Source organism: Geospiza fortis, unplaced genomic scaffold, assembly GCF_000277835.1.
Source record: "Geospiza fortis unplaced genomic scaffold, GeoFor_1.0 scaffold40, whole genome shotgun sequence".
NCBI lineage: Eukaryota > Metazoa > Chordata > Aves > Passeriformes > Thraupidae > Geospiza > Geospiza fortis.
Genome location: NW_005054297.1, coordinates 14,263,167 through 14,271,897, shown reverse-complemented (window position 1 = coordinate 14,271,897; position 8,731 = coordinate 14,263,167). Strand labels below are relative to the sequence as shown.

The following is an 8,731-nucleotide window of genomic DNA, read 5'->3' as shown; positions in this document are numbered from 1 at the left end:
AGGAAAACCTTTCTTACTTTTTTTAAGGTAGGGTGTGGTATTTTCTACTTCCACTCAGTCTTGCACTCTCTCTGAAATGGATGTTTTTCTTTAATATAAATGATCAGAAGTCAGGATATGCTGCTAGAGACCAGTGGTTAACATTCTCCTCCCAGACTGCCTAGGTATAAATGGAAAAGAAAGAACTTTAGTTCAAATTTTCTAGGCAAACCTAAGAGTGATGGTTTTGCATTTTCACCCTTTTGAAGGGTACTTATAAGCTGAGCAATTCCTATCTGCTACATCTCTTGTAAATGGTTTGAGATGTCTGCAGTATAAAAAGAAAAAACAAAAGAGAAAGAAAGAAAAAAAAGATATTGCAACCTGAGAAATTTTTCATTAGCTTTGGATTTCCCTCTGAGACATTCATACAAAATGGTCTTTCTTTTCTCTTTCTAACTAGTGAAATGGCAGCACTATTTTATTTTTCCTTCCAGTCACATCCTGCAGTTCTAAATCAATCATATCTCAAGAAAAATATGTCACTGGTTTTACTGTAGTTTGGCTGAAATAAAAATGCCATATATGACTCTCTTAAAATGAAAAACTGTTCACTTCTAAAAACTAAAATGTGAGCTTATAATATCTTTGATTTTTCCTCTACTAGAGCATGGAGAAATAAGTTTTAACTATTTTTTCTGGCAAAAAAATAACTAAATGCCTTTTTTAAAATTAAAAACATATCAACTGCAAAAAAACTTAAATTAATCTATTTAAATACACTACAAAACAGAAAAAATTTAAACAGGTGAAAACAACCTGCAAAATTGAACAAAGCAGCTAGGTTTTTAACAGATTTTTTTCTTCTGGTTTCACTAGTTTTCCATTTTACTTTGAAAAATTTAACTGTAATTTTGCCATTTTGACCTTGTATTATTCAAAAATTTCCTCCATTTTTTTTACTCTTTTCAGGGATGTTTATGCTTCCTTTTACATATAACTAGAAGGATCAGACAGGGAATTTGTAGCAACTATCCTATTCCTAGACTCTATCATTACTAAATTATATTTGCTACATTCATTCATCCTTATATCCTAAGGCAGCCACAAATAAGAGTATTTTTTGTAATAATGTAATTCATGTATAGACTAAATCATGCTCCATTTGACAAGACAAGGGTAAGTGTGTATTTGGTTCTTGGTAATCAAATGAAACTGCTTGCAAGCATTAAATTATTACTGCTGAAGTTCAAGGACTAAATGTTGGTGAGGGCTCTCAGGCTGCCAAGACAGATTATCTAGAATTGCACTTTTGCTAGCAAAGGTGCCTGAACAAAGCAGTCTGTTTAAGCTAAGAAATGAGAAATTAGCACTCAGTTGACTCTGCACCACTTATAATATTCAGAATGTCTTGAAGGTGTGAACGAGAGACAAAAAGCAATATAAAAACATCCTGAGCTTGCCACACCAATTCTAAAAATAAATAAACAAATAAAGGTACTCCAATTGCATATGACAAAATGTGAAGGTCTCAAAGGTCTCTGGTGCTTTTGTGTAAATGGGAACTTCAGATGTTAAAATCTCATATATGCACGTCAACCTCTAATCTAATTTTCACATGCAGACTCAGCACTACCCTCTCTTTTCTGGGCACAAGATGCAGCATGGACAATAGGATGGGCAGTGGTTTGAGCATGGAAAGTTTGTGGTCTGCGTCAGGTCAATGTGGTTCTGGCAAAACAGGTAGGAATACATTTCCTTTGTCACCAGAAAGCATCCCCCAGCAATCAACTGCCAGTGCAAAGATCTCTGTCAGTTCACAGCTTTAAATCCTGCATGCACCTGAAATGCCTGACACAGCCTCTCGTGTCCCTGCCCTGCAGACATCGTGCTGTTAAAGGCAGAGCAGGGAACATCTCTCAGGGTGCTAATTTCACAGGTTTCCCTGCTCTTTCTGCACCTCAATGACTTATGGCAGTCTGTGGCAGCTATGGCATCACAGAAACCAGGAGTTCAGTGCACCTGCAATAAGGAGCCTGCTGTAACTGAGAAACTTCAGGTCTGGTGCCTTGCCTGCATCCCAAGGGAGCCAGCAAATCTACCAGTCCATTACAGAGAGCCAGCTTTCTTTCTTCTGGGTGAGGTTTGCAAGCATGGGAGCAATGGGACAACTTCTGAATTAGCTTATTGTTCTCAAAAATCAGAATTCAAAGCACTTTGAACTCCTGGGTATAAAACAGACCTTCATTGTTCAAGGTGCAAGAAAAAGAAATTTAAAGCCCAGATGGTGTAAATCACTAAGCTCAAGATGCATACAAGGAGATGCCCTGGCAGCAACAGACAAACAGAAAACATCTTCCTTCTATTTACTAACACTCTTTTAATTCCCAGGGAAAGATATGAAGACAGATAGACTGGGAAACATTTCAATGAAAAGGAAATTCCTGAAGACAGGCCAGCATGGAATATTTGGATGAATATTTCAGGAAACTATTCTATTCTCTCCTTTTCCAACGGAGCCATAAATTTGAATGCAGAACTAGAAACACATATTTCCAACACAGAAAGTTAAGCAAATGCACATTCTGCATACACTTAGGGAAAACCACTGTATCTCACAGTAATAAGAACCTGATAGAAGCAATGATGCCAGACCTATGCAATTCTGAGCAGAATAGAAATCAGGAAATAAAAAGTAGCCTCAGATTTTGCTTGAGAACACAGACCTCTCCATTGTGCATTTTATCTTTCCACAATCTATACTTTACCTCAACACATAATAATAGTACAAAACTTTAGAACAGTGAAAGGCCATTATAAAGCAAGTCCCTGAAAATACCTACTGTAAGGCTAGAGTTACAAGTGTTAAATTGATCATGTGGTCTATTTTCAGTATCTCAGACAATAGCTGTTCTTGTACCTAGTCCACATGGTTGCTATTTCACCACACAACACAAGACTAGTAGACAATTAAGCATGGCAAACCATCAAATATTTGTCCACTAAAGGACCCCACTAGATCTCTTCTCCCTGCTTATTAAGTCCCCATTCTTCTAAAAACATGTTTGAACTTCTCAGGATAACTCAGTAACAGTCCAAAAGGAAATATGTTCAGCGTATCACAGGTAAATATAATCAACATTACTCACAGAACATTTTTTTAAATGCAAAGAAAGCCTGTGATTTAAAGAATGAAAATTATCATCAGACAGAGAAAACCAACAGTGACTCCTGAAATGAGCAGAAGACTGTAGAGATACCTGCCCGTTAACAGCCCCAGCTCCCTCAGCCTGTCCTCAAAGGAGAGGCTCTCCTATGCAGTAGGAAAAGCAGTACAATTCAGTAAAACACTTTCAGCATAGTCAGGCTTAGGAAAGAAGTTCATACTACAAGCTGTTTTACTAGCATGTTACAGTATATTTTGATATCAAGGCTCAGCTTTAAATTAAACCCAAAACCAAAAGAACACTCAGGCACTTTTTCGATGGCCACTAAAACCTTAATTTCTCTGTACCAGATACTGAGTTTGTTCTGTGTTACACATGGAACAAATCCATTACTTTGGATTGCTGTCTTTGATAATGCATCATTAGTATCCACAACTGCTCAAAGCTGAGAAAGTAAACAAACTCCAGAGATCATATTAGATCAGATTAACACTTTATCATGGTGCCAGACTTGGGTTTGACTCTCCAGCCCCTGCAGTAGCACAATTCCCAAACACGCATGTGCACACATACACGCAGATCTTTAGAATGGCAGAGTAAGTTTATTACTTACATTATTACTTCCTTCTCAAAATCAGAGGTTTGGACTGTTCAATACCATAACTCATTAAAGGGAAAAAAATGCCATCTGTTATCATCTCGCCTGCCCTTTCTTAGGTTTCTGCAAGTTACACATTTCTTAAACCAAAATATATATAGGAGTCAAAAGGGGCTACCAGGACACCATCAAATGTACCTTCCCTATTCATCTCTCCAAATATAGCAGCAAATTTTGTTTTTACTCTATGTGCAGACAAAAGTTCCCAAACATGGTGGGCAAAATGTGTGCTCACTTCTCAGCCAAAATTAAACTCACTCGTTTTCATGAGAGATAAGTAAGAAGCTAAACATTCAGAACTAGTAATTAAAAGAACTGCAAATAACAGAAAATATAAAAATCATGTTTAATAAATAACATCTCAAAAAGGAGCACATGAATTCTGGGATAAAAAGAGCTTTGGTAACTTAGCATACCTATTATAATTGACATGTATTGTGTCCTGGAACTCCAGGGTATCACAAAATGTCATTTAATTCGTACAGCTGCTTGATGGAAAAACAAGCAGTAAAAATGTTCTGCTCACAGTTTTCAATAGAGGTAGGAGTGGCAGAGGTGGGAGTGGAGACTTCTCCCAGATCTCCTTACACTGTTATTTTCAGCCATGCATTGCAAGGAATCCTCTTCTGAGCAGCAAACCCAGGAAAGAAAATAAAGAAGTAAAAAAAAAAGACCAAAAACCTCTGTAAAAGATCTGAGCTGACTATCAGCAGTATTCTGCAAGCCTGTATGTCTGAACAGCACACACAAGGGCAACAAGGTGTAATGATGTGTAGGATGCAAGGAAGACCTCGACCTTCACAGTGATATCCAGTGACAGCACAAGGGGCAACGAGCAGAAACTGAAACACAGGAGGTCCCTCTGAGCATCAGGAAACACTTTTTAACTGTCCGAGCAACTAAACACTGACACAAGTTGCCCAGAGAGGTTGTGCAATCTCCATCCTTTGGAGGTATTCAAAAACCAAAGGCGCAAAGTCCTGGACAACAAGCTCTAGCTGAACCTGCTTGAGCAGGTTGGACCAGATGGCTTCCAGAGGCGCCTTGCAAACTCAGACAGTCTGTGATTCTATGAAAATGGAAGGGAAGAAACCAGGAAAGTAATTCCCACGACTAGGAAAGAAATAATTGAAAACTTTCCTATTTTTTTTTCAAGTACAACCCTATTTATCACAAGCCAAACAACAACATGAGTAAATAGGATGAAACTGGATTAACAGACTTGCAGAACAATTGCTGTTGACATTGTAATTTCCCTGGGTCATGCTGACACCATTAAAAACTCATCTATCCAGTCAAGGTTATAGAGATAAAATCCAAATGCAAGCAAAAGACTGGGTAGAAAGGAAGCTTTGATCTCCCAAACTACAGGGTAGAAATAGTCTTGTTAGAAAAACCTGTCAGATCTAAGTATGAAAAAATGCAGATTTTGCAGAGCTGACCACCCCCTATGTGCCCTGTTCACCTCTGTGCTCCCTCTCTTCTCTCCAGCACAGCCAGGGGCAGGGAAGGTTAATTATATTAGCACATATCAGCCTCAAAGCTGCATCAAAGACAGTGGGAGACATCCAGACGGGTAAATGAGGCTGTTTGACCCGCATGATATTCCTGATGATAAGGCATGGAAAAGGGGAAACTCTCTTGGGCTCAGGGGAGCTTCATGGCCCTGCAGTAGGAGGGTGGGTGCATCTTTGCAATGCCCAAGGCACCGCAGTCCTGCAGCACAGCCAGGGCATGCTGCAGTTTTTTTTTACCTTCAGTGATGCTGAAAAAGAACCAAACCAAATTAAAGCTTTGCCTGTGTTGTAGGATGTTAGAGAGAACTTCTCTGTCAGACTCTCCCATCCTGCTCTCTGGTCATGCTTGGCTAACCTCAACCTGTCCCTAGCCATAGGGACACAAGATCTTTCACACTCTATTTCAGTTTCCAAGAAGTACCAAAATACTACCAGAGCTTGCACAAGTGGGAATCGAAGTGCACTTTATTGTGTGTCAGTTAGACTGGCAGAATTTAGGTGTAAATTGCCAAGGAATAAATGGCAATTTATTCCCAGGCTCTCCCTGTGCCTTGGTTTCTTTTCCACACACTTTATATGCAACACTGCCTTAAGAAGACATAGCTTTTTATTTTTAAAAACAATGAACACAATAGATCACATTCTTTTAAAACAACAGATCATGTTCTTTCTGAAGTACCGCAAACACCTTCGATTAAAAATGCTCCTAATGCACTCTGAAAGACAAAATCATCATCTATCACCATGTCTTTATTTCACTAGCAACATCTATGGTTTTCCTTCTCTATTTATTGTGCCAAGTATAACCTCTAATGCTTAGGGGGAAAAAACATTGCCTCTTTGTTTTCAGTACCTTAAATGATAATACAGGTCACCAAATACTGCAAGATTAATTTATGATGGCAAAATCCTCCGGTTACTCTTTGTCCACTACATGTGTAATTCAAAACACTGTTCCATGGTTATGTGTCATTCCTGACTATATAACCACACTATTTCCAGACATGGCTAGAAAAATTATTTGCAATATTATGTGACCAGTTTCCACTCCCATTACTTGATACAAATTGAATTCTGTGCTACAGGCTGACTTAAACGAGGCTGTAAAATTGTTTGTGGAATAGGATCCTGCTGTACCATAGCAAAAGTTATTTAAAAAGTAAAAAAAAATTAAAAAAAACTTCAGTCAAGTGAACTTGAAAGAAAAGAAAAAGGGAATGAAAAAGTCTAAGAAACCCCTGTTTGAGGAATGTCATATCACAAAGTGCACAGGCAGCAAATGCCTCATGGAGTGATGGTGCCTAACCCCACTGTGTACCCAAGAGTACCCAAGAGTATAGAGAAAAGGAAATTTTATTTCAGGTCCTCAGTCTGTGGAGAAATCACTAACAGTTTGTTTCAGGCACTCACTCAGGCAAATATAAACTTGCCAGCTGCCTTGGAAGCTCTCTGAAGAAAGGCACTACATAATCATAAATCATTAATGAACAGAGTGACCTCATCTTTGGGTAACTAGAGAAGCTTGAACCTAACATTCTGTATAGGTAAAAAGTCTTCTAGTCAGCAGTGCCACGCACCAGTGGGCAGTAAACACAAGAGTATCCATCCTGATGTCATTGCAGATTCCCCTTGACAGGCTTTGTGTGTTTGTCTCAACCACTACAGGTCATGGGTGGCAAAAAGCAGAAGCTTCCGAGGACAAATGAGGTCACAGTTCAATAATTAAGAGTGGGAACCCTGCCTGATCTCTTTGTTTCATCCAAGCCTTGCCTGAAGTGAAGCATTTAACAGATATAAAAAACATCTTGCTAGCTTTAGGAAGACTAAAATAGTAATTGCATCTAAGCTGATAAATTATGCAAGGCTGTTAATACAGACCACCAAGGTCCAACCTGTGGCATGCAGCACCATCCTGGCGAAGATGGGGGCAAACACACAAAGAAACTCTGCTTAGAAACACCCAGCTCTGCCAGCCCCACCAAGCAATGGATCCTATGCCCCACACAATGTCAGGGGGAGCTCAGCTTTTTGGGGCTCTGTCCCTTCAGCCCAGATCCTTCACCTTTCACCTATGGCTGTAGCTGCTCCATCCAAACATGCTCCCCAGACCATTCACATGGAAGACACAGGAGGCAAAGGCTGCTGGCAAAAGCCAGGAAAAAAGGGCAGCTGCTGGCATGAAGTCAGACAAGGAAAACGCCTCTTGCACATGGGTAAAGCTGCTGCTACATGAAATAAGGATCACAGATCCAAAGTACCAGATCCAAGTCCGGTGAGATCAAGATTATGGCGTTTGACAGAGACTTTTGCAGTGCCTAGAACAAAAAATTCGTTTACTCCAAATTTTTCCAGTAACTACAGGTATCTTAATGTCCTCAAGAGTCTCAAGAGGACAGCATTCCTTTAAAGAGAATTTAAATGAGACTGCAAGAGTGGTGACTGCAAGATCTCCCAATGAGGTTGTAAACGTCATCTCTGAGGGAAAGAAACCCAAAGGGAAGGATTTCTGTGGGGGAAAAAATGAAGGTTTTTGGCAGAGCAGAAGAGATGTTGTGTCTGGTAAAGTTAGCCAAATGAATCCATGCTGGACAATTCTTTGGGGCCAGCAGTTCTGTGACTGATATGCTGCACTTTTAACTCTGTGTAGAGAGAAATTACAGAGGGAGCATTACACCGGCATCTTCATCATGCTAACAAAGCAAAAGAACTCAGCTGAGTGTTGTTCTAGCTGCATGCAATGATTTCAGCTGACAAATGGCCTAAGCTACCTTTACTGTACACATAACAATTTGTTTCCCAGCTAGCTATACAAGCAACTGAAGTATTGTATTTTTCCAGCTTGTTCCAGCTAGTCTGCCTTAATACGACAATTTGCCTCTGAAACTGTGGTTGATGGTTACTGGCACCCATCCTGACAGGCGTTTCAGTTGTTGTCACATAAAGTTCACATCTACTTCTCTCATACTGATATATCATTGCTTAGGCACTGAAGGGTCTGTGCTTCTCTCCTCTCTTGTAGTGGTGTTACCTGGAAATCAAGAATTGAGATTGCACAGACACTTGGCACCCTTTCCCTGCAAGAAATCTATATGCAAAAAGCTACATTGTCTAGATGAGATTAATATCACTTAGTGATAAATCAATAGTTCCATTCCTGAAGAGCTTCTAAGCTGTATTTTCTCCCTCACATATAAAAAGAGAGAAGGTAGAAAATGAAGTGCTAAGGACCAATAGTTTCCCTAATAGTTTCTGGTTATCCTAAAGATATAAAACAAGAGATGTACTAAATATCAAGAAATGGGATGGAATAAGGAAAGGAAATAATTTGCTGTACTAAAGTCTGACAGTCTTCTATGAAATACAAGGATATATAACTTTTTTCTTAGGACTTTCAATGTTTGTTATGTTCC

General features: G+C 39.3%; 1 protein-coding gene across 3 annotated transcripts in view; it reads right to left on the bottom strand.

Annotated features, from left to right (window-relative positions):
• Nucleotides 1–8,731, bottom strand: part of CRACD (capping protein inhibiting regulator of actin dynamics) — a 128,748-nt gene that overhangs the window by 69,403 nt on the left and 50,614 nt on the right. For all 3 annotated transcript variants that reach the window (XM_031066066.1, XM_031066062.1, XM_031066070.1), the window contains one exon: nt 18–160. The gene's annotated coding sequence lies outside the window, so the exon portion shown is untranslated. The remainder of the gene's footprint in view (nt 1–17; nt 161–8,731) is intronic.